Raw genomic sequence first — 26,537 nt, 5'->3', positions numbered from 1 at the left:
TTAAGAAGTGGTGGTTTCAACAGTAACTACAGAGACCATTATTTCAGGTAGAGTTCAGTATTGAATAACCCTGAAGTTAGGGTTTACATGGTCTCCAGTTGGATGTACCTGGGACTTAGCCGGAAACCATGTAGTCATATTCATTAGTTATAACTCAGTGGGTAGAGATAAGATAGTTATACAAGGCTTCTGCTTCCATAAGCTTAAACTGGCCTCCAAATGTGGGAGTGGATTTGGGGCAGGATGGGAGTGGGGGTGCCTATTTACTGCCGTTAATTTAGTGGAGTAAGTAACGATGAAAGTAAGTTCATTATTTTATGAGTCATATTCAAACTTGTTGGGGATTATTAATAAAAATTGTTACTTTTCTCTGCTGAACCCGAAAACATGTTCATTTTAAAAAATGAAACTAACATTTATGAGCCTGTAATATGTGTTGGATATTGAATAAGACCTTTAGAAAAATCATTTAACTTTATCTTCACACTTAAATCCTGTTTACAATCCATCTAAGTGGTACAGGCAAGCAGCTTCAACCTAGGGATGGCTGACTTTAAAAAGCCACTATTTTTTTCTAATAAATTATATTTAACATTCTTGATTTTAACTCAGAGTTGAGTATTAAGGATATGAAAGATTTTTGTCAGAAATACCTGGATTTTTAACATGATTCAAACTCTGTTCAGCCTATTTCCTTTAGAAATGACAACATACATGTTAAGTTTGGATCTTCACATCGCCATTGTGAACACACTGCCATTGATCTAACCAATACAGTAAATGCAGTAACTGACTTCTAAATACATATCCACACACATCCATGCCAGGATTATATGTTTGAACCATTTAGTTGCTCAAATTCATTAAAAAAGCCAAATTAATTCCAATAACACCAGATAAATACTCCCTACACGACTGTTAAATTTCTTTCAAAGCATTCATCTTTAATGTACGTTGAACCAATGCTTTAAAACCTATAGGGACTGGGCACTCATTATCTCAGGTAGCAGACATACTTAGATCCTTCTGGCACAAAACCTTACCTTCACTTACACACAAATCTATATTTGAAATACTTATCTAAAAGAGACATTAATCCCTTTGCTCATGACAGGCTTTCAAATACTGAAGTGATATACCTAACTCCCCTGTGAGCCCACTCTTTGCTATTTTAAAATGCCATGCTGCCTTCCATCATGTGTCTTGTGAAATAATTTAGAGTCCTTTAAATTCTTCTTTTCTTCTTCATTCTTTTATCTGAATTAATTCCCTTTTTATATACCTGGCATTGAACAAAACATCTGAGGAAATGTCATACCTTTAATTCCCTCAGCTGATAAATCATGTCATTTGTCATACACAATCATAAATCTTTTGAGAGTCTTGCCATTTTCTAGTATCTACAGAACCTAGTAAAGTGTATATAGTATTTCATTTTATCTTTTAACTGGAAGATTACACATTTTCAAACATTATTAATTGTGTCTCATTTATAGTTAACTATAAGAAACTGAAAATACAGGAGACATGGGACAGTTAATAAACACTTGCTCTCTGGCAGTTATATCAGCCATAGATGAGGTTATGTAAATATTCTGAAGCTGACTCAGGTGAGCAAGTAATTTGTATGTCTTCCTATGATGTGTTCATCTTATAGATTCAACATACTGTTCTCCAATAATGATAAAATGGTTACATAGTTCAATAGGGAACTACTAAGGTCAAACCTCATATAATAAAGATACTCAAACTGTTCTTTTAAGATTCTTCTCCTTTTAAGATTTTTCTTTGTGTTAGGAGTTTTAAATCAAAAACCAATTAGAATGAAATAAAATCCAATTTTATGGGCCATGAAGAAACCATACAATTTCATTTATCATCACAGAGTCTCTCCCACTTAGATCTCGTTTGAACATTTTATTCCTAGGGAATATCTCTTTTCCAACTGCATCAGTAGCCCAAAGATGTAACACTGTTCAATTTTTCTTGTATGTGCTCTGTTTTCATCTGACATCAGCTAGAGTCTGTTGTCAGTCTCCCAGATGCAACAAGAACTACTCTTTGCCATACAAAATGTCTTGACCCAGCTATTATAGTACCAGTGAAAGCTTTCTCTGAAAGATACATTCTCTGAACACCCTACAAATGTAATCTTTAAAAAATTTTTTTTCACCTGAATTCCTATAGGAAGAATTCTTATGATTTTACTTATTTCAAAGCAAAAATTCATGCTTTTAAATATACTCCTAATTTAAGATTCATGTGAATATGTAGTCTTGCAGATATTTAACCAAAATAATAAGTAATACATTAAAATCAATTTAGTTTTCTCTTGTGTGGCAAAAGAAATAAAATATAAATTACCATATTAATCCTTTCACACTTGATACTAAATATAGTCTTGGGACCAATTATAAGAAGAAAAAAATATGGTAGGTTTTATTATAAAATGTGTGAGCTCTTGTACTCTGGAGTCTAAATAAACATAATTCATATATATATATATATATATATATACACACACACATACTTATTCATATAAAATATGTAAAATAAAATAGGAAAATGAAAATACACACTTAGAAAATATAATCTTTACTTCCATTAGACATGTTTTATTTTGCTTTGCTCCCCTAATAAAAAGCATTATCTTTTAAATCTTATCTTCAGAAATCTCTAAATTATAAAATGAATACTTTGAAATGAGGGAATCACAGAATATGTACCTATTTTAATTGCTGAATACAGTTTAGTGATTATGTCTATTACTGAATATTTACTGATAAACACTGGCCATTGAGAGGATAGGGAAGGATAGAATATGTGATAATCAATCTGATGAAATCAATCTGATGAAATAAATCTGTGAATGTGACATGCAGTATAAGGAAAAAAGAGGTCAAGATAGAGATTAAATATTTTGACACTACCCTACTTTGCCACATATTACTACAGTTGAGTATTGAGTAGTTTATAGTTAAAGAAAGATGACTCTTGGGGCACCTGGCTGACTCAGTTGGTTAAGTGTCTTACTCTCGACTTTGGCTCAGGTCATGATCTCACAATTGTGAGATGGAGTCCTGCATTGGGCTCTGGGCTGGGCATGAACCTGCTTAAGATTCTCTCTCTCTCCCTCTCTCTATCCCTCCCCTGCTTGTGCACATGTGTGTGTGTGTGTGTGTGTGTGTGTGTGTGTGTGTGTGTGTGTGGTGTGTGTATGAGCTCTCTCTCTCAAAAAAAAATAAGATGACTCTTACGTTCTCACTCATTTTTGCCTTATTTATAAGTAATATGCTATCTATCTTAAATGTTTATTTTTTTGAGAGAGAGTGAGAAAGAGAGAGAGCAGGGGGAAGGGCAGAGATAGAATTCTAAGAATTCCAGAATTCCCATGAGCCGTGAGATCATGATCCAAGCCAAAATCAAGAGTTGGACAATTAGCCGACTGAGCCACCCAGGTGCCCCTAACTGTCCTTTAAATAAGGAAGACATTTTCCCTAAAGAGAGAGGGAGAGAGGCAAACCAAGAAGCCTACTCTTAACTCTAGAGAACAAACTGATGGTTAACAGAGGGGAGGTGGTTTGGGGAATGGGTGAAATAGGTGATGGGGATTAGGGAGTGCCCTTGCTGTGATGAGCACAGGGCATTGCATGGAAGTGTTATATTACTATACTATACACCTGAAATTAATACATCATTGTATGTTAGCTAATTGGAATTAAAATAAAAACTTAAAAAATAAAAATAAAAAAGATAAAAATAAAACCATTTTCCCTGTTCCTTCATCTTTGAAGGAGTACTGTTCATTATCTTTTATCCTACATTTCTATTCTAGTAGTTCTGCATCTTTCCTTATTCTTTCTCATTCTCTTTCTTCAATTTTCCTACTCTTCTCTTTTCTGCTTCTCTCCCTTGAAATGATCAAAGTGATCTGGTAGAAGAAAATCTTTCCCTCTCAGATTGAGAGAAAAATCTCAAAGAAGAGATTTGTTTTTACTTTGAAAATGTATTATGCTGGCTTTAAAGATGCAGTTAACAATAGCAATCCAGGTGGGTTTTTTAAAAATATAACAATCTTTATTTTACAATATATTTCTGTATTTTATGTCAAGTAAATTAAATTTTCAGGTATTTGATACCGATAGACTGTCAAGTGATAATCAAAAACTACCCAGTAAAAAGAGATCACCACATGATCTGAAAGGTCCTGTACTGCATAGGGTAAAGGCCAAGGTTTTAAATATGGCTGGAATTTGACCTGAACAAACTATAATTAAGCTCTGTGCCTCATTTGTCTATAGTATTAAATGAGAATATTCATACCTGTGTTGACTGCATAATCATGTTATTATTAAGTAAGAAGTGTCTTATAAAACAAAATTAAAAATAGATCCAGCCAAGGAGTATTTTGGTAATGAAGTAAAATAAATTATGCCCTTTATTCTTTCAGAAATGTTTCTTTGTATGACAACACATATACCCAGGAGTCATATCTGCACCTTCAAATATGTGAAGGACATTTTTAAATGTGAACTTGCAACCTTTCTTAAGTAATTCCTCTCCCATATCCCTCTATAAAATCACATTTAATGTTCCTTTATAGATGTACACAATAGTTATTTACTTGATTATTTTTTGTATTGCCCATTAGACTATAAGCTCCATGACATAAGGGCACATATGTTTTTGGTTCATCACTATATACCCTGAACATAACAGAGGGAAAACAATGGATTAGTGAAAGGAAGAATAACCACAAATAATCTGATTAAAAATACCTAACACCAGTTATTGTAAAATCACTCGTAATAAAAAATGAAATACCTACCCTTGAATATAAATTTAGTACTGGCAGAAAAAAATGTAAAAGGCACAAAACTTGTAACTTAGCTCTTAATTAAAATCACCCTGTCCTTATCATCTAGATTAGCTTGAACACCCATTTCAAGTCCTTTAAAAAGAAAAAATGTCTTCTCCAAGGTTTTTACAAATGATCAGACGGCCACCTGTGCTCTATTACTTTCATTTATTTAATTCTCTTTCTCTGTTAATGCTCTTTTGACTTTAGTAACAATTTTAAGCACCCTGTTGCCTTGAAATTTCCCCATCTCTCAACTACATCAAGCAAATAATACAAAACAGGAGCAGTAACAACAACAACAACAACAACAACAACACTAAGGAATTCCACCAAAACTGATACTACTAAAACTAATGATTAATTCAGTAAAGCACCAGAATACAAAATTAATATACAGAAATCTGTTGCATTTCTATCCACTAAAAATGAAGTAGCAGAAACAGAAATTAAGAAGGCAACCCTATTTACAATTACATAAAAAATAATAAAACATTTAGGAATAAACTCAACCAAGGAGGTGAAAGATCTGCACTCCACAAACTATAAAACATTGATGAATTGAAACATTAAATATATATAAATATAAATATAAATATAAATAAATATAAAACATTGATGAATTGACACATATAAATGTAAAGATATTCCATGCTCATGGATGTGAAGAACAAATATTGTTAAAATTTCATACTACCCAAAGCAATCTACAGGCTTAATGCAATTCTTATCAAAATACCAAAAACATTTTTCACAGAACTAGAACAAATAATCCCAAAATTTGTATGGAACCATAAAAGACTCTGAATAGCCAAAACAATCTTGAAAGCAAAGAACAAAAGTGTCCCAGAGTCCCAACCTTCTAGATATACTACTACAGTAGTACAACCAGTATCAGAGTCCCAACCTTCTAGATATACTACTACAAAGCTGTAATAACCAAATAGAATGTTACTGGCACAAAAATAGACACATAGTTCAATGGAACAGAATAGAAAATCCAGAAATAAACCCATGTTTTTATGGTCAAATGGTCGATTAATTTCAACAAAGGAAGCAAGAATATACAATAGGAAAAAGTCTATTTAATAAATAGTACTGGGAAAATTGGACAGCTACATGTAAAAGTAAAAAAAGAATAAAACTGGACCATTTTCTTATGCCATACACAAAAATAAACTCAAAATGGATTCAAAACCTAAATGTGAGACCTGAAACCATAAAATTCTTGGAAGAAAACATATACAATAATTTCTTTGACATAGGCCACAAAAACTTTTTTCTATATATGTCTCCTATGGCAAGGGAAACAAAAGCAAAAATAACCTATTGGGACTACACCAAAATAAAAAGCTTTGCATAGTGAAGAAAATAATCAACAAAGGAAAATACAATCTACTGTAATGGAGAAGATATTTCCAAATGATATATCCAATGATATAACTCTGGTAACAGTTTAGTATCTAAAATATATAAAGATCCCTACACAACTCAACACTAATATCATCATCATCATCATCATCATCATCATAATTCAATAAATATGGGCAGAAGGCCCAAAAAGACATTTGTATAAAGGAAAGATACAAATGGCCATCAGACACATGAAAAGATTCTCAACATCACTCATCTTAAGTGAAATGCAAATTAAAACCACAATAAGGTATCACATTACACCTGTAAAAATGGCTAAAATCAAAACCACACCAAGATACTAAATGTTAGTGAAGATGTAGAGAAAAAGGAACCCTTGTGCATTGTTGGTGGGAATGTAAATTGGTACTGTCCCTGTGGAAAACAGTATGGAGGTTGCTCAAAAAAAAAAATAGAATTACCATATAATGCAGTAATTTCATTCCTGGGTATTTAACCAAAAAAAAATGAAAACACTAATTTGAAAAGATATATGCACCGCTATGTTTACTGCAGCATTACTTACAACAGTCAAATTATGGAAGCAGCCCATGTTTATCAATAGATGAATGGATAAAGAAGATGTGATCTATATATGTATTTATGTATGTATGTGTATATATACTATTCACACTAGTGAGTACACATACATACATAATACACATATATATACATATACATACATATATACATATACATACATAAATACATACCATGGAATATTACTCAGCCATAAAAACAATGAAATCTTGCCATTTTTAACAACATGATGGGTCTAAAAGGCCTAAGCCAAGTGAAATAAGTCAGTCAGAGAAAGACAAGTATCACATGATTTTACTCATATGTGGAATTTAAGAAACAAAATAAATGAAAAAAGAAAAAAAAGAGACGGACAAGAAAACAGACTCTTAAACACAGAGAACAAACTAGTGGTTGCCAGAGGTGGTTGCAAATATATTCTCAGGGAATAAATTTTATCAGCCATAATTTATTTGCCCAAATTAGTGTGAATATCGAGCAGCCCCAGGCTTCATGTTCTCATGAGAAATCTTTGTTACTGATATCTTTTTTTCCGTGTAATTGTTAGCATGAATCAAATAAATCTTCTTTCTCAATATTCCCAAGTATCCACTCGCCCATTTTGAAGTAGCCTTTAATTATTTAAAACACTTACCACTCTTATTTTTGAAGTATTCTAGAAAAGAAGATCGTTCTCAAAAACGTTTACCCACTATAAAAGTACATGTTGATAGCTTTTAACACTGTAAGTGTGGCCCTTTTACTTCCCCAGCCTACTGTCAATACACACATTTTCAATATTGGTGATACAGTACAAAGACCTCATGTGCTTCAGAAAGCAGCTTTCATGGCAACAACATATGCAGTGAGCATGCTGATAACTTCAGTAAGTTAAAAATTATTGTTAAGGTATAATGTAAGGTGAATAACAAATAAACATTGTATTCTGCCTTTTAAAAAGAGCTAGGCTTATTAGCAACCTGGGCTTAATTCAAATATATCAGGTAAAGGAAACACATAACTATATTATCAAATAACCTGCAAGGAGCATTTAAACGAACAATTAAAGCCCAGATTGTACTACAACGACAGAAAAATCTCCATTTGACGTTTTTAGCCATTGATGCTTATTAAAACATCTAGAATTACATGGACTCTATTAATATTCTTTGTATTAGGCATCAGACAGAGTGTAAATAAGATATAAAAGGCTCACATTGTAGAATTTAATGTCTAGATTTATCTTCTTGTACTCAGTTTTTAGTAGATTTGACTAGGTACCTGCACCAGTGGGAATGAATGTGACCTGACACTACATCTACAATTTGGTTTGAAGTAATGTACCTTAGGTTTTCTTTCTAAAATAAAAACTTTGAATGATAAGATTGCTTTTCTAAAGTGTTCTTTTCCCAGAGAAAGAAGGTTCTAATGATCACTATAATATCCCTTCCCTTATAACTGACCTTGTAAGTTTAGAAGAAAATGAATTATAAAATAGTTTCAGTAAAAATCTGTTGTATTTTAGATAAGAAGTTAAAAGACATGTTTTTTCTGTATTATTAATGGGAAAAACAGAGATTCTAATGTTAATCCAAACTACAAAGCTCTTAACATTCTTTCTTTTTTGACCTTTCAGTGGTTACAATTTTATCAAAGACTATTTCCTGGCATTTCAATTCAAAATAAATTAACAATGCATTTTTTTTTTACCTTAAAGTACATCCATGATGTATAAATATGTGCTGATCTACTTCAAAATAAAATTGAATTTTCATAACACTAAAAAAAACAAAACAAACACCTTAAATGGAATGTCCCTCATTCAATCAAATAGGAGTTAACAGAGTCCTGTAACACATTATAATAGGAAGGCTGTATTCCATAGACGCTGAACACATGTGACACACATTTAAATAGATGTGGATTTGTGATGGATAGAATAATGGCCCCTCAAAAAAGTCCATGTAATACTAATCCCTCAAACCTGTGAATTTGTCACTATATCTGGTAAAAGAGTGTTTGCAGTTGTGATTAAGTTAAAGATCTTGAAATTGAGAGATTATTCTATTTGTCGAGGTTGGTTAAATGCAATCAAAAGGTCCCCTGTAAGTAGACAAGAGGATCAGAATCAGAGAAGGGTAAGTGAGGACAGAGCAGAGGTGAGAGTGATGCAATGGCTGACCTGGAAAATGGAAGTGACTCACAAGTAACAAGGAGGGGGGCAACTTCCAGGAGCTCAAAAATATGATTTATACATGGTTCTTCAGAGCCTCCAGGAAGAATAAAGCTTCTCATACACCTTGATTTTTAGTCCAGTGAAATTTATGATCTCCAGAGCTATAAGATAATAAATTTGAGCTGTTTTAATGTACTAAGTTTGTTGTTTTGTGTTATCGTAGCAACAGGACACTTAGGTTCTCATCTCATTTCCAACACTTGCCAAAAAATGGAAACCAGATTTTATGAGCTTAAGAATAGGTGGTCTTAAGGCAATGAAGGCCTTAAGTTTTAAATAGTTTTATAATAAAGATTATTTTCAAAACATATGCGGTCCTTGGGGAAAAAGACTAATTCTAAGATTATAAATGATAAGAAATATTGTGATGGCAAACTTAGCAAGGTATAATTCAGAAGTGGCTAGTAAAGCAGTTATATGGCATGTGGATAGTTAACATATCATGTCCTCATCCATGACATGAATTCATAATTGATTCCAGTACTGGGTCATAGCCACTGTATACCCTTAAAGTATATTCAACATGACACAAAAGGAAGCTACTAATTTTGTTAAGTTGGAGTATATGTCATTCAGAATCCATTTGGGTAGCTTAATAGAGAACTAGCTACGTAGGTGACGGAAAAGCTAAAAAGACAAGAGAAGAAACTAAGGATACCCAGAGATTAGCAGTAGCAGAATACTACAACCCCTAAGCTGCTAAGAAAAAAGGGAAGATTGGGATCAACCTTCAAAAGTTGTAACCATGGCCTGTCACTTGGGAGCTGGAACCAATGCTGGAAAAGTTGATGAGGGAGATGGACATATATGTGTGTGTGAGTGTGTGTGTTTGCATTTTTATTTTTTTAATCTATATTTTCTTTATCCACTTATCCATCAGTGAACACTTAAATTGTCTCCATGTCTTGGCTATTGTAAATAATGCTGCAATAAATGGGGTTGTAGATACCTTTTTGAATTAGTGTTTTGTTTCCTTTGGATATTCATCCAAAATCCAGAGTAGAATATCTGGATCATATGGTAGTTCTATTTTTAATTTTCGGAAGAACATCACTCTGTTATCTCCCACTAGTGCCTCTCATTAACTCAAAACAAGCTGAAAGCCGGCTGAAACTGCAGCCAAAGAAACCTAATATCAGGGCCTCCACTGTGCCAAACAGAACAGGGATGGGCAAGGGAGGGATGTGAGAGCAACTGACTCTGGATAGGCATAGCATGCAAAGTTAAGAAAACATTTAAAAAGGATTCCCCCTTTTAACTATTGGATATGATGAGGAACCTAAAAAGAACATCATTTGAAAAACAGGGATTCTATAGAAAGGAATACATTTCTCAAGTTGTAATAATAATTAAAACTGAAGTGTATAAAAATAAGGCTTCCTCTCATGTAAAGCTCCTTCCTGTTTTGCTTGCCTGAAGAATACCAGCCTGATATATTGTATACATTGGAAAAAAAATATAAATAAAAAATTGCATTTTCTCTTATCTGACTTATTCGCGTATAATTTAAGCATTGGAGCTCAAAAAGTTAACTTACAAATCATAAAGATTATATAAGATTTCCAAGTGTTTTTTTTTAAATGAGAGTTTTATGGAAATAATTAATATTGTGCTATTAGGTTAGCATAAAATATTAAGAGAATGTTGACTGGACATGGTCATAATCAAGTCATATATTTTTCATATTTCCATATTTAAGATATACCTAATTATTTATTTCATATGGTAGAGATAAATCTTGGAATATCAATAGGTCTTAAAAGTGAAGACTATAAAGTTGATGATTTTGTTAGGTGTGTTTCTCTGTTGCTACATGTAATCATTCCAGGCATAAAATTATCATTGACATTTTAAGTCAAAAAATGAAGTACAATGTATGCCAATTAGTGGGCAATAATAATTTTCTTAGATTATAATAAGTACACAGTACACAGATGATTGACTCTGCGAAAATAATCAAGACATAATCTGTCTCTCAGCATTTATCAAGCTTCTCCCTCCTTGATCCACCAGAACTGTGACAGACTTCATGCCCATCTGTCATAATCAATTGAATCTTTTTCAGCTGACAGACTAAAGCACATGGGGGAATTCCTAGATGATATGATGGCCAGCACTCCTTTCTGTCAGAAAATTGCAAGGTAGATTGAGTTAAGAATTCATTTCACCTATGACAAATGATTAAGTATTTTGTTTCCTTAAAGTTACAAAATAGAATTTTCTGTCCTTTTCCATTGTTCTGTCATGTTAGAGAATTTTCATATTTTATTTACAAATCTCATGATCTCGTGGCATATTTTGTTTTATTTCTGCTACAGGAGTCTGTCCATTATTTGAAATGTCTCTGTATAACATGAATTGACCAGCCCACTTTGATTCAAATCTTATTAACGTGTGGTTTTCCTCATAATGTATTGAACTCATGCAGTCCATTTGTTTTTATCTTAATGAACTCACAGTCTGAAAAGAAAGATAAATATATACATGAAGTATTACCACGCAGAGTACTATATGTAAAAACAGACCTAAGAACAATGTTAGTATTAAATAATTAGTTGTGGGTGATTAACTCTCTGAAGATGAAAGAAGTCTGCATGAGAAGCAAAGCTTACCTTTCAACAGAGATGAGCTTTAAGTTGAAAATCAGTACAAGTGTTTATCACATGACTGAGGATGTGTTTTCCACCACATTTACACAGACACAATAAAATGAAACATGAACATAAGCCTGAGTTTTCAGTATATGAATGCCCAAACGTTGGTTTTGACATCAGAATTCAGCAAAAATCTGCCTTTGTCTTGGCTGCAACACTTGGTACCTCACTCAAATGGGGGAATATCTAAATCAGCATTTTTTCTTGATATCCCTGAATATCAATTATTCTTTAATCCATGCCAAAGAATAATTTTGGTGCGCACAATAAAATTAAGATGCAGATAAAAATTCTGAGATAATTTTGCCACCAAAGAGCCAATTGCTGTGGTGCCTGGGTGGCTTAGTCAGTTGAGCATCTGACTCTTGATTTTGGCTCAGGTCATGATCCTGGGGTAATGGGATTAGGCCCTGCACTGGGCTCCATGATGATCATCTCTCTCTTCATCTCTTGCTCTCTCTCTTTAGCTCTCCCCTTTTCCCCTTTCCCCTGCTCATGTATTCTTTGTCTCTCTCTAAAAAAAAAAAAAAAAGGCCAATTGTTCCACTGTTTCATCTCAAACTCCAAGTCTAAGGGCTAATCTTGCCCCACCGATTTTATAAAACTATGGAAAAAATATATCCATGGAATATATAATAATATATTCATAGAATATATCCACGAAAATTCCATTATTATTATTACCAAATCTATGAAATTCTAGAGGTGAACCTGATAAATGTTTTTACACTAGTCAGTTTACATCAGAGATTAAGTAAATCTTACTAATCTAGTGTCATTCCCATCAATCTAAGTCTATACTAACAATCACAGTGAAGAATAGATCTTGATTCTACTCATGCCTCAGTGAAAAGTGAGCATATATCTAGCACAACAAAATGCAAAGCTGAGTGCCTGCAGGAGTACTCTAAGCAGCTATCACTGTGGAGAAATTATTGTGAAGCATTCAAATGTCAAAATTTGTTTGGATTTTTAATGAGTGACCTTGGCTGAATATTATCAACTTTTCTATAGCATCTTTGATAAGACCACGTTTTTACAGGAAATTACAGGTATTGGTGAGGTTGTGGACAAAGAAGAACATTCTTACACTGTTGGTGGAAATGCAACCTGGTACAGCCACTGTGGAAAGCAGCATGGAAGTTCCTCAAAAAGTTAAAAATAGAACTACCCTATGATCCAGCAATTGCACTACTAGATATTTATCCAAATACAAAAATACTAATTCAAAGGGATATATGCAACTTGATGTTTATAGCAGCATTATCAAAAACAGCCAAATTATGGAAAGAGCCCAAATGTCCATTGATTGATGAATGGATAACGAAGAAGTAGTGTGTGTGCATGTATGTGTATATACACACATACATATATATATAATGGAATATTACTCAACCATAAAAAGAAGGAAATCTTGCCATTTGCAATGACTTAGATGGAGCTAGAGAGCATTATGCTAAGTGAAATAAGTCAGTCAGAGAAAGATAAATACCATATGATTTCACTCATATGTGGACTTTAAGAAACAAAACAAATGAACATAGAGGGGAGAAAGAAGAAAACCAAGAAACAGTCTCCTAACTAGAGAGAACAAACTGCTGGTTATAGGAGGGGAAGTTGGTGGGGGGAATGGTTAAATAGGTGATGGGGCGTAAGGAGTACACTTGGGATGAACACTGGGTGTTGCATGCAAGTGATGAATCACTAAATTTTATACTTAAAAAGAATATAAAACAGCATGTTAACTAGCTGGAATTTAAACAAAAACTTGGAAAGAAAAAAAAAGACAATGCTTTTTTCTTTGTATAATTTATTAATACATTAAATTTCTTAATGTTAATTTGCCCTTTAGGCCTTGGAATAAATCCTGACAATCTATTGATAAATTGAATGATTCCATTTCCTTTTATTTTATTTTGTATCCATAATCATAAGTAGTGGTTTTATTTTACTGATTTACATTATTACATTATTTTAAACATATCCTGGTTAATAAATTAAAGAGATTTCATGTTTTTTATAGTCTCGAGTATTTTCAATTATATTGGATTTAACTACTATTTAACAGTTAGGTGGAACCTATTTAAAATCATGTAGTCAGGGTGCTTTTTAAGAATAAATTTCCAGGGGTGCCTGGGAGGCTTAATCGGTTAAGCATTTAACTTTTGGTTTCAGTTTAGGTCATGATCTCATGGTTTGTGAGTTTCAGTCCCAAATCAGGCTCCATGCTGACAGTGAGGAGGGGAGCCTGCTTTGGGATTGTCTCTCTTCCTCTCTCTCTGGCCCCTCCTGCTTGTTCTCTTCTCTTCTCTCTTTCTCTCTCTCTCTCTCTCTCTCTCTCTCTCTCTCTCTCTCTCTCTCTCAAAAATAAATAAATAAACCTTAAAAAAAAGAGAATAAACTTCCAATGATTTTCACAATTTCTTCTATGATAATTAATTTATCAAGTCCTTTGTCCTTCTTTTATCAATATTGGTAGTTTACTTAACATGAAGAAATCTATTTCCTTCAGATTAAAAAATATCTTGGGGCACCTGGGTGGTTAAGTTGGTTAAGTATCTGACTTCGGCTCAGGTCATGATCTCACAGCTCATGAGTTCAAGCCCCGTGTCAGGCCCTATGCTGACAGCTCGAAGCCTGGAACACACTTTGGATTCTGTGTCTCCCTGCTCCTCACCAACTCACGCTCTCTCACTCTCTCTCTCAAAAATAAATATTAAAAAAAAAACTTAAAAATCTTAAAGTTTACAGATAATATTCTCTTAAAAATCTATTATTTTTTTATGTCTGTGGATAAACCCATTTTCAATACCAACCTTAATGCTTTCCTCTATTTTTTAAATTAAGCACACAAGCCAGATTTTCATTAATTTATCCTTTCCAATATTTTTCTTTTCTTTTATTATATTTCTCTGTCTGCCATCACCATTATTAATTTGTACCTTCTTTTTATGTTTTAAAAAATTTGTTGCACATTTTCTTAAAATAAGTGTTATGATTCTTTCCTGTTGAGGAGGGCATGTAATGGTATACACAGTAGTCTCAACTTCAAATGACAGATTCACTCTTATCTATCGTTAGGGAAAGGCCACTTCCAGAAAAAGTCTGTAACAAAGATGAGAACTCACTGTTTTGGGTTCAATTGTGTTTTTCAGAAATATATGTTGATGTCTTAACTCTTGTATCTGTGAAAGTGACCTCCTGGACATACTCTTTGCAGATGTAATCAAGTTAAGATGAAGTCATTAGGGTGGTCCCTAATTCATTATGATTGGCATTCTTAGAGGGAAACAGTATGTGAAACAGACACAGGCAGGGATGATGCCAGGAGACAATGGATGCAAAGACTGAGATGTTGCAACTGAGGTATAAATGCCGAAGGTTGCAGGCAAACCACTAGAAACTAGGAAAAGGCAAGGAAAGACTTGCCCCTACAGGTTTAAATGAACTGCCAGAGGAAAGATCCTAATAATAAATGAGATACATTTTTTGGCCTATGTAATTTATAGCATAGGAGGAAGATTTACCTGCCAATTTCTTGGGAATCAGAATTGTGAGTCATCCTTCCATTATTTATTTCAAGCCTTTTCTATCTTTTGGTTTACTACTAGAATTACCTTAATGTTTATGTTGGTTTGAGGCCATTCCCCAGTTTCAGTAAAGATGAAGATTCACACCATTTTTGTTTGATTTGATCATATGTCTAGACTGTTATGTGGAAATTTCACATTTCCATAATCTTATATGTCTTCTCTTTTCCAGCAGAATGCTTACTGATAGAAGGAATTATGTTTATTTATCTTTGTAACTTTCATACCTAAAAGGGTACTTGGAACATTTTAAGTGTAAATAAAAATGCATTAAAGGAATGAATGTCATCCATTTGTTCATCAAATGATGAAGCGGTGGAAAAAAATCCCAAAGGTATACAATATTTGACAATGGAATATAGTAGTTCAAGGGACTTTCATTATATAAAAAGACACGGTAACTGAACATAACATGTAGCATTAAAGGGAAATTAATTTTCTAGCATGGTTTGGCTATACTTAAAGGATGCTTCTTTTTTTATTTGTTTCTGAGGGAAGCATCTATTTTTAATTGATATTCTTATGGTTTCTAAATTTTTACCTAGAAATTTTTCCCAGAGTAATAGTAACTGAATTACTACTGAGAAATAGGATTTAGAGTCTAAGTTCCATTTCTATTAATCTTGGTGCATTAAGTGTTTTCCAGTCAATTAAACAGGCCAGCACCATATTCACCCATGACTGATATGAAGACAGCACTTAGTTTTAGAATTCTTGATGGATGAATGATAGCAATCCATAAACCCCACTGAGCATACATACAGCATCAAATCAATGAATCAAATTCAGTTTTAACCATTATCTATCTAACAGATAGAAAGTCCATTTTAATAGCTAGTTATTAGGGACTTGCCTTCGAATAGAATACTTAATTAGGAAAACGGCACTACCTTTAATAATTATGTTCTATTCCTGGATTTATTCACCCTAAGAACTTATCAAATAAATAAATATAATTGGCACTCCACAAAAATGTCCTTGATTATATTTTGTAAAAATCACTGAACATAAATTTTTGGATTGCTTGTCCAAATTCCACAAATGACATACGTGAAGAAAAAAAATAAAAAGGGAATATATATCTTAGATCTTCCAAGGTAATGAATGGAAAGTAAGAACAAAAATGTCTCTGAAGAACTATCTGTTATGTTATTATAAGCTAAAACACTACTATTTTGGGGGGGGTTGTGATTTTTCCTTTGTGTTAAATACTCTGGTTTCCCATATCTTTTTTCTGACTTAGCTGTTAGGGAATTGACTCTTACCCATTTTTTACTCCAATTTTGAAATTATCCATCAAGATAAAATGTTATTTATTAGTGGAACAATAGAAATGTCATCTAAGTTTGTCCAGACAGATATTTTCACCCTAAGGATTAGAATTGTGAGGTTAGTGATACAAGTATGGAGTGGATTCCTCTTGTCAAAATCCACTTATGAGATTGATCTGGATCTTAAAATTTGACATATGCTTCTCTTTTCTCACCCTGATTCATTTTTTCAATCTGCAATACATTCCTGTGTATTACAATTAAAATTCATTTTTCTTTCTAAGAAAACTCAAAGATAACTCAAGAAAAAAATCTTGGTGACCTTGGGTTTGTCTATGACTTCTTAAGTAAAATGGCAAAAGTAAGTTATATGAAAAAATGATAAACTGGACTTCATTATAATTAAAAACTTCTGATCTGACAAAAATACTGTAAATAGAATGAACAGATAAGTCACAGACTAAGGGAATATATTTTCAAAAGCTATGTGTAACAAACAACTATTATCCAAAATATACAAACTCTTAAAGTCATCAATAAAAAGTAAACAATGCAATCAACAAATGGGCAACAGATCTAAAAACACAATTCTCCAAAGTAGCATGAGAAAAGATGGCCAATACTATATGCCATTAGGGAAACACAGACTAAAACAATGAGACACCAGTAACATCAAGTGAAATAGCAAGGATCCAAAACACTAGCAACACTAAATGCCAGAAAAGATATGGAGAAACCAGAATTCTCATTCATTGAATTGAGAATGGTAGAGTCACTTGGGAAGGAAGTTCGGTCGTTTGTTACAAAACGAAACATTCTCTTACCATAGGAGCCAATAATCATGCTCCTTGGTATTTACCCAAATGAGCTGAAAGCTTATGTTTGCACAAAACCCTGCACACAAATGTTTATAGTGGTTTTATATATAATTTCCCAGACTTGGAAGTGACCAAAATGTTCTTCAATAAGTAAAAGTTATGTGTGTGTGTGTACACACACATACAAACATACATACTAGAATATTACAGTCACAAAAAAGAATGAAATCTTGCCATTTGCGATGACATGGATGGAGCCAGAGAGTAGTATGCTAAGTGGAGTAAGTCAGAGAAAGATTAATATCATATGATTTCACTCATATGTGGACTTTAAGAAACAAAATAAGTTAGCAAAGGAAAAACAAGAGAGAAGGAAGCAAAACAAGAACAACAACAAAACCAGACACAACTACAGAGAATATACTGATGGTTATCTGGGTAGGGATGTGGGTTAAATAGGTGATGGGGATTAAGGAGTGCACTTGTGATGAGCTCTGGGTACTGTATGGAAGTGTCGAATCACACTCTGGGTACTGTATGGAAGTGTCAGGTGCACACCTGAAATTAATATTACACTGCATATTAACTAACTGGAATTTAAATAAAAACTTAAATAAGTAAATGGATTAGCAAACTGTGGTATTCTACATAATGGAATATTATTCATCAGTAAAAAGAAATGAGGTATCAGGACCAGAAAAGACATTGAAGAATCTTAATCGCATATTATTGAATGGAAAAAAAAATCTGAAAAGGCACTATACTTTAGGATTTCAACTATATGATATTTGGAAAAGGAAAACTCTGGAGACAATGAAAATATCATTGGTTGTCAGGATGTGTGGGGAGGGAAGGAGAAATGAATAGATGGAATTCACAGGGTATTTTTAGTGCAGTAAAAATTTTCTGTATGTTGGTAATAGTGGATACATGTCATCAAACATTTGTCAAAACCCACTGAATACACAACACAAAAGAATAATCCTAATGTAACTATAAACCAGTAATTCAAAAGATTATCTCACCAATTGTAACAAGAGTATAACATTAATATAATAATGTTAACAACAGGGAAAAATAGGGGAAAGTGGTAAATGGTAAATGGTCTGTTCAATTTTCCTGTAAACTTAAAACTGCTCAAAATAATAAAGTCTGTTCATTTAAAAATCATTACTCAACACTGGAAGTAAATAAGTATAAAATAAATTTAATAACCTTAAAAATATACTTGTACATTTGTATTTTTGAAATTTTTAAAGCAAAGAAACTGCAGTGATACTTTTAAGATATCCCATATATAATCTCATCAGACACGACTACAAAATTTGTTGAAAACTTAAACCAGCCTGTTTTGAGGAACCTGATTATAAAGAACCTGATTATAATGATTATTATAAGTGATGATAATAACCTCGCAAATTAAAATGAAAATTATACTTTTTTGTCCATCTACCTTTTACCAATGTAAACACAATCATAAAAACAAGATCTTGGATATTCTAGGGATAAACATTTAGCAATAGGGCAACTAGACAAATATCAACAGAAGTTTTCCAAACAGTTATTATTATTCTTACTTTTTTTTTTTTTTTGAGAGAGAGAGAGAATGCCCACATATGAGCTTGGGAGGGGCAGAAGGGGCAGAGGGGAAAATACAGTCTTAAGCAGGCTCCACCCCCAGTGCAGAGCCAGGCACAGGGCTTGATCTCAGGACCTGAGATCTGAGATCTTAAGATCTGAGATCATGACCTGAGCTGAAATCAAGAGTCAGACACTTAACAACCTGAGCCATGCAGGTGACCCAAAAACAGTTATTTATTTATTTATTTTTTTTACAAAAGGTGTTCAGAATTTCCACACAAAGTAACTAACAACTGATTTAATATTTTAATCAAAATTTTAAAATAAAATGGACAATCCCATATTACATGAAGAAAGTATAGCACTATTAGGTCAATTCTGTTTAGGCACATTCTAGTATATTAAGTAAAACCCTAGCCCCTGACATGAGGAATTTTTATAGCTGTGGATCTGTTCCTTTTGCTGGCAAAAGGATCTGTTCCTTTGCCTGCCTGGCAAGCTTTGTTTTTGATGCTGATTTTTTTCCTTCTTTCGTTGTTGCCAAATACAAAACAGGAAGATATTTACTCGGACTTTTTATATAAAATTCACAACTCCCTTCTTGTGCCATCTCCAGACCTTTTTTAGGCTTGGTTTATGACTATGATGATACACAGGTAAACACATATATGTCTGTTTAGTACCTTTTCACTGGTATGTAACAATTCTATTTAATCTGATGCTAATAAACAATTTACATTTAGAAGTGAATTTCACTACCTTCCTCTAACTAGTCTGCTTCAGGCTCTTCCATTTGCTCCAATGTCATAAAGTGTTAACAACAGATCTATTACTGAAATGGATACAACCAAAACTTATAGTCACTTTAGAGATTTCTAAAATTTCTAAAATTTCTAAAATTTCAGGTGATGTTAATTTTACTTTATGATTTGTAATTCATCTAGATGCAAAAAAGAGAAAAATTAAGGTGCTGTTATATTATATTCAACATATTCCAGGCATAAAATTTAATACAAAAAACCAACAAAAATAAAATCATCGTGGAAAAGTGAGACAAAGTTGGTGCATCAAATACATACAATGAGGTCCTATAGGCTTGAAAAATTATCCATACGCCAGACTAAATTTCTGCATTTGGATCAGACAGACTTCGGATACAGGTAATTTAGTGCAGATCACTGTGGTAGTCTCGATCATAATGTAGTAAAATCGATCAGGGAAAGTATGTGGGTTTATGAGGCAATAAGTTAATAATGATCTGTAGCAAAAGTTCTATACTGGGTAGAAATACAAGAAATATTAAGTCCCTAAATAATTTTACACATTAGAATTTTATCCCATGAGAATTAAATGAAAAACAAATTTAAGAATAAATTTGTAATTCATATTAATGTATACATATCTGAAATGTATCTTTCTAGGGTAAGACAATACCATATTTTTATATACCTGATGTCTAGTACAAATAAAATGATCATGAAGGAGTAGTGACAAATTACTTGGCAGTAGTTCTGATAGTTCTCATCAGTGAATGAAATTCTAAATACTTGCATTTGTTTTCCATTTTATGATAAAGTTGCTATTTTATTCACTCACAATAAAATTCAGAGTACTCCAAACATGGCCAAAACAATCCTGAGAAAGAACTTTAGAGTTGGAAATACCATATTACTTGATTTCAAAATATATTACCAAGTTATAATAATCACAAGAAGATGGTACTGGCCTAAGAACAGACCCCCCCCCAAAAAAAAAAATCCAGAAACAAGTCCAAGCATACACAATCAACTAATTTTTGATAAAGATGCTAAGAATCACAATGGAGACAAGATCATCTCTTTTAAATAGTGATGGGAAGACTGAACACTCACATGCAAAAGAATGAAATTGGACCCTTATCTTTTACCATACACAAAAGTAAACTAAAAATGGATTAGAGGCTTAGACATAAGACCTGAAACCATAAAATTCTGTGAGAAAACATAGAGGAAAAGTCTCTTTGACACTGGTCATAGCAAAGATTTTTTGGATTTAACATCAAAAGTGTAGGCAGCAAAAGAAAATTAAACAGCCGAGACCAGGTCAAACTAAAAAAAAAATTCTGCACAACAGTCAACATAATGAAAAGACAACTTACAGAATGTGAGAAAATATCTGCAAACTATACATCTGTAAGAGATTAATATATAAAAGAGATAAGGAACTCACAAATAATAAAAAAAGAACTAATTAAAAACAGGCAAAGAAAAAAAAAACAGGCAAAAGACCTAAAATAGGCATTTTCCAAAGATATAAAAATGGTCAATAGGTATACAAAAGGGTGCTCCAACATCATTAATCATCAGGGAAATGCAAGTCAAACAAAGACAATGAAACATTATCTTACACCTACTAGGTAAGCTACTATTTAAAAAAAATAATAAAAGATAAATATTGGCAAGGATTTGGAGAAAAGTAATTCTTGTACACCTTTAGTGTAAATATAAATTGGTACAGCCATTACAGAAGACATCATGGAGAATCTTCAAAACTCGAAAAATAGAACTACCATATGATCCAGCAATCCCTTTTCTGGATGCACACCCAAAGGAAGTGGACTGTATCTCAAAGAGATACTGGCACTCCGTGTTCATTGCAGCATTATTCACAACAGCCAAGATATGAAAACAACCTAAATGTTCAATGGAAGAATTGATAAAGAAATAGTGATAGAGCTAGGTAGATAGATAGACAGACATAGATATCTAGATATAAAATCAGATTCTAAAAACGATCTTGCCGTTTGCAACAACATGGACTGACATGGAGGACATTGTCCTAAGTGAAATAGGCAGAAAGAAAAAAAAAAAAGAATGATCTCACTTACACATGAAATCTTAAAAAGCTGAAGACATAGAAACAGTGAGTAGAAACATGGTTACCAGGAGTGAGGAGGTAGGAGAAATGGGAAAATGTTGATCAAAGACTGCAAAATTGCAGTTATACTGGATGAATAAAACTAGAGATTTAATATACAGATATGATTGTAGTTAATAACACTGTATTAAATACTGGAAATTTACCAAGAGAGATTTCAGGTGCTCTCACCACACAAAAAGTAATGGTAAGTATGTGAGATTATATGTTAATTACCATGACTGAAATAATCATTTCAACATGAATATACATATTACATCAAGGTTGTATATGTATATCAAAACAAATTAAGGTTGTATACCATAAATATATGCAGGTTTTCTTAAAAATAAAAATTTAAAAGTAGGGGTATTGCATCTTTATCAATATTTGTAGAGGATTTGAATCACTTTAGACTTGAAGTTAAGATAATTCTCTTTAGTGTTTGAGTTATTTCATCAGGGTTTTGTTGTTACTTTTTTTATTTTTCTCTTCCATAGACTCTAGCATAATTTAATAGGACAGATGAATGTTGTACTATGATGTTGTAAGGAACACTTTCCACTACACCTCTCCAGGATTCAGGTAGGGACATTTTCTACTTGCTGGTAACAATCATGTCCCTCAGGTATAATGCAATCTAGCATCAAATATATGGAACATATAAATATTAAAAGAGTTTAAAATAAGTGTATTTGCTGAAACACATTTAATGAGTAATCTCTGCTGTAGATAAGAGAGAATGACTGCATATACACCAGCTATTTCATAATAAAAGCATACGTTATTTTGCCCAGAAACTGAAACAAGATGTATCAATAAGTTATAATCTTCATGTCTCATTTACCTTATAATGTTTTCACAACCCAGTTAAAATGAAAACAAAAATATAGCATATAAGTGAAAACTGGTTCCCTTTTTTATTTGTGACCAAAAAAAAAAAATACCTGCCATGATTTGTAGTAATAACAAGATTCATACTAATATTTGGTAATATTCCCATCTCCAAAGATTCATCTGGCTAATGAAAATGAGAACAGATGATGGGGCGCCTGGGTGGCGCAGTCGGTTAAGCGTCCGACTTCAGCCAGGTCACGATCTCGCGGTCCGTGAGTTCGAGCCCCGCGTCAGGCTCTGGGCTGATGGCTCGGAGCCTGGAGCCTGTTTCCGATTCTGTGTCTCCCTCTCTCTCTGCCCCTCCCCCGTTCGTGCTCTGTCTCTCTCTGTCCCAAAAATAAATTAAAAAAAAAACGTTGAAAAAAAATTATAAAAAAAAAAAAAAAAAAAATGAGAACAGATGAAAGGTTTCAGAAATAGAAGGGTGGGAGAATGACTGATGATAAATTAAATTGTTTATATGAGGACTTCCTGTTTAAAAATAGTCACTCTAACAAGTTATTTAATTAACTAGAAAGCAATGACAAATGACATGGTTTGATGCAAACTTGATATGCCCTTCAGTCAAAATTAATGATTGTTCAGTAAGTGGTGACTGTTAATATTTTACTAATAATTATTAATATTAATGTACAATCCATACACAGTATTGGATTATAATCCAAAGCTAAAAAAAAAAAGATATCCATGAGTCCATACTAATGTAAGCAAATGATTAAATACATAGAGGAGAAGAGAGAGGCCTATTTTACTTAAAAAAGAATCCAAGTTGATTCATATAAACACATTCCACTTCAGGAGGTGAATCTTAATTATCTCCCCTCTCCCTTGAGTGCAGGCAACACTTAATGACTTGCTTCCAAAGAATAGAGTACGGTAAAGATGTAACTTACTGCAGCAAAAACTGGCAAGATGAATCAGATTAACATCATTAGTAATAAGTCATATTGATATCATGTATCCCCAGCCTGATGTGATAAAAGGGTACTTCATCTTTGTCCCCTAAAAAACCCATAATCTCAATATAATTAAGAGGAATATAAGAGAAAAACCCAAGTAAGACATATTCTATGGAATATCTGAAAAGTATTCCTCAAAGCTGCTAAGATAGTGAAAAACAAGAAAAGATGGGAAAATTGTTACAGACTAGAGAGACTAAGGAGACATGACAACTAAATGCAATGTAATATCTTGGATGGGATCCTGGAATAGAAAGTTCGAAAGAATGGAAAATCTAGTGAAATCTGAATCAAACATGCAGTTTAGTTAATAATGAGGTATCATATTTGGTTTCTTAGGTATGACAAATATACCATGTTAATGTAAGATACTAACTATAGAGAAAGAAACTCTTTAAAGAACATGTATTTGCTATATTGGGTGGAGTGTTCTTAAAATTGTAAATTAGGTTGAGTTAGTTGATAGTGTTCAGAGCTCTGTAACTTGACAGATTTTCTATTTGCTGTATCAGTTACTGAAAGATGAAGGTTGATGTCTTAAACTCTGTCAATTTGTTTAGTTCTTTTTTTGTTTCCATCAGGTTTTACTTCATTAAATTTGAAGTTCTATTCTTAAGTACATTAAACATTTAAGCATATTGTGTTTCCCTGCTAAATACAGTCTTTTATCTTTATGCAATATCCCCCCTCGTCTCTTATAATAGTCCTTGATCTGAATCTTGCTGGATCTTGCTTTTATTACCAACCTTCCAATCACTGTCTTTTTATTAAGGTGTTCATATCATTTACAATTAATACAGTTATTGATATGTTTGGATATAAATATATCATCTTCCTAATTGCTTTTCATTTTTTCTATCTGTTCTTTATCTTTTTTCTGCCTGAATTGCATTAAATGTATGTTTTTTATCTTTTTTTTTTTCTTTTAGTGTAGTTGACATATAATGTTACATTCATTTCAGGTATACAACATAATGATTCAATAACTCTATTATTCGTTACTCTCAGTTTTATAATATATATCTTCAATTTATCACAGGGGATCCTTAAGTACCATACATTTTGTCTACATTATATGAACTTTAGAGCAGTGTGGTTCCAATTTATTTTCCCATCCTTTGAGTTCTTTGTTATCATACATTTAAATTTACATCATATAAAATCCACAATTATTGCTACTATTCTTGTTTTAGGCAGTCAATTATCTCTATGAATTAAAAATAAAGATAAATGCCTTTATATTTACTTTCCTTTTTACCATTTCCAGAACTATACATTTCTTTGTGTAGATCCAGGTTGACCTCTGATAAAAGTTTCTGTATAAACATTCTTTACCATTTCTTGTAGTGCATGTTGGCAGGCAATTCATCTTTCAATTTTTGTCTGAAAGTCTTTATAGTTTCCTATTGTTAAAGATATTTAAATTCAATACAAGATTACAATTTTGTGTAACTTTCCTCAGTATTTGAAAATCACTCCATTGCCAACAGGTCTGTAAGTCTTCTGATGAAAAATCTATCATTATTATTTTTATTTTTTTATTTTTTGCATTTGATGTATCTTTCCTTTTATCTTGATTTTGAGCTATCTGAATATTATTTGTCTTGGTGTGTTTGTGTTTATGGGTGTGTGTGTGTGTGTGTGTGTGTGTGTCTGCCTTTGATATTGATCTTACTTTGACTTGTCTTCACTTTTTGGATTCATGGATTCTTTTATTAGATTTTAAAATTTCTTGGCAATTATCAATTTAAACATTTCTTGTTTTCTCTTCTCTTTCTGGATTTCCAATTTCATGTATGTTAAACTATATGACCACTTCATCATCTGTCCTTCCTGCCTCTCACCCTTTTCTTCTCTTTATGTTTCAGATTAGTAATCCATATTGACCTATTTTCAATTTCTCTAAGTTTTTTCTTCAGCTCTGTTAAGTCTACAGAATGAGTCTATCAGAGGATATCAACACTATTACTGCTTTTTGGGGGTAGCTTTCATTTAAACCCTTTCTTCTAGTTTCCAGCTCTTTTCTAAAATTCCCTATATGTTCATGCATTTATTATTCAATTCCCTAGATTATTTCCCCTAGATTATTCAACATTTTAATTATAGTTATTTAAAGTCTCTGTCCAATGCCTGTGTCATTTTAGCCTGGCTCTCTAGATCACTTGAGATATATATATATAGATACATATATATAGGTATATATGTATATACACACATATATATACATGTATCTGTATATGTATATATGTATCATATCATATATTAAAGTGTAATATATACATATATGTATGTATACATATATAAAAGCTATATACATGTACATATATACATATATAACTTTTATAATACGTCAGAGATTTTAACTAATGCCAGACATCTTGTATTAAACAATAGATACATATGTTTTTAAATGTTTACTTATTTTGAGAGAGAAAGAGTGAGTGCAAGCAAGGTATGAGCAGAGAGAGAGGAGGAAAGAGAATCCCAAGCAGGCTCCATGCTCAGTGTGGATCTGGATGCAGGGTTAAACCTCATCAATAATGAGATCATGACCTGAGCTGAAATCAAGAGTTGGAACTGAGCTACCCAGGTGTCTAATAACAATAAATAGTGAGGTGAGTCTTATGCCTGGGAAAAGGTAATCTCTTTTCAGGCAGTTAGCACAGAGGTTTTAATTGCTATGGTTACTTTGAATATTCCAAAGATGGATTTTCCTTGGAATTAGTGTTCTCCCCTCAGGTTTCAGCTGCTTCTTTAAATATGTACCTCATGCTCTTATCCCCTAGTGGTAAATATTTCTTCTTGTTACTTGTTGCTTGCTAGGCTAACAGTGGGGTATGTTCTTA

At 32.7% G+C, this 26,537-nt stretch overlaps 1 pseudogene; it reads left to right on the top strand.

The window, feature by feature from the left end:
* The first annotated feature begins 295 nt into the window (after nucleotides 1-295).
* LOC131490749 (large ribosomal subunit protein P1-like) overlaps nucleotides 296-26,537 on the top strand; it is a 47,159-nt pseudogene continuing 20,917 nt past the window's right edge.

The sequence above is a fragment of the Neofelis nebulosa genome, chromosome 12 (genome assembly GCF_028018385.1).
Source record: "Neofelis nebulosa isolate mNeoNeb1 chromosome 12, mNeoNeb1.pri, whole genome shotgun sequence".
Taxonomy (NCBI): Eukaryota; Metazoa; Chordata; class Mammalia; order Carnivora; family Felidae; genus Neofelis; species Neofelis nebulosa.
The sequence above is the reverse complement of the archived record's forward strand: the minus strand, read 5'-3'. Positions and strand labels throughout refer to the sequence as shown.